This window comes from Egretta garzetta, unplaced genomic scaffold, assembly GCF_000687185.1.
Source record: "Egretta garzetta isolate BGI_Z169 unplaced genomic scaffold, ASM68718v1 scaffold395, whole genome shotgun sequence".
NCBI classification, from domain to species: Eukaryota; Metazoa; Chordata; class Aves; order Pelecaniformes; family Ardeidae; genus Egretta; species Egretta garzetta.
Genome location: NW_009259794.1, coordinates 97,379 through 98,544, shown reverse-complemented (window position 1 = coordinate 98,544; position 1,166 = coordinate 97,379).

Here is a 1,166-nt window from a genome sequence, read left to right as displayed (position 1 = left end):
GGGGGGGGCGGGGAGCCCCGAGCGGGCGGCTTTGCAGGAATTCTGCCTGCGCGGCGTTTCCATGGCTGGGAGCTGCAGAAGGCTTTCGTGGCAAAAGGCGGAGAGGCTCCATGAATATTTCATTAGGAAAGCAATGTGGTGTGCTGCAGAGAACATCTGGCTGGAGTCCCTGGAGACCCCTGCCTTGTGCAGGAAGCAGGAACTGTGAAATATGGAGGAAAACGAGGGAGAGGGGGGGACGGGGGGAGCGTCCCGTGGCACGGAGAGCAATCCTTACCCCCCCTCCCGGCCCCGCAATGAGCAGCACGGGGCAGGCGTGGGGCTTCGTCCTCCTGTGACCAGCAGCCCTGGAAGGTTTGCATGAGGCGGTGGGGCTGCGGCGGTGCCGTCCAGATGCTGGAGGGGCCTTTCCTGATCCTTCTCCAAAGGGACGTTTTGGGGACCTGGCTGCAGCACGGTCTGTCCCTCGCAAGCAGGGTGTTGCGTTTAATCCCAATATCCAATGCAGGAATGGGCAGAGCCGTTCCTCCAGCTTGGAGTTGCAATGGAATGGGCTGACTGCGGGGTGGCCAGGAGCGGACCAGCCTGGCCAGGGATGCTTGAGCATGGGATGGGATGGGATGGGATGGGGTGGGATGGGATGGGATGAGATGGGATGGGATTAGATGGGATGGGATGGGATGCAATGGGATGAGATGAGATGAGATGGGATGGGATGGGATGGGATGGGATGGATGGGATGGCTCCTCTCGCCTTGCTCCTCATCCCTCCCAGGGAGATGCTGATGCCCTCGAAGCCAGATGCCGCAGCGTCCCCAGGACTGAGCTCCTGCCCCAGCTCCTGCAGGCGATAGGTGCTGGCGGCCGAGGACCCTGAGGGAGGTTTGTCCTGGTGGTGTTGGTGCAGAGAGGACATTCCTGGGCACGGGGGTGCTGCTGGGCACAGCCTGGGTCCTTCAGGGGTGCAGAGCAGCAGGCAGGAGCCAGGGTGGTACGGGGGCTCGGCATTGCCAACATCTCTGTTTCCCTTCAGTGCCAGCTCCTTCCCCCAGTGCCGGCCAGGGTGGGCGCTTGGGGACCTATCCAGAGCCCTTTGCCTTCAGGTGGGTGCTGGTGGAGCTGTGAAGCCACGGCGTTCCCAGCGCTCCGGCGTCTGCTGCTGGCTCC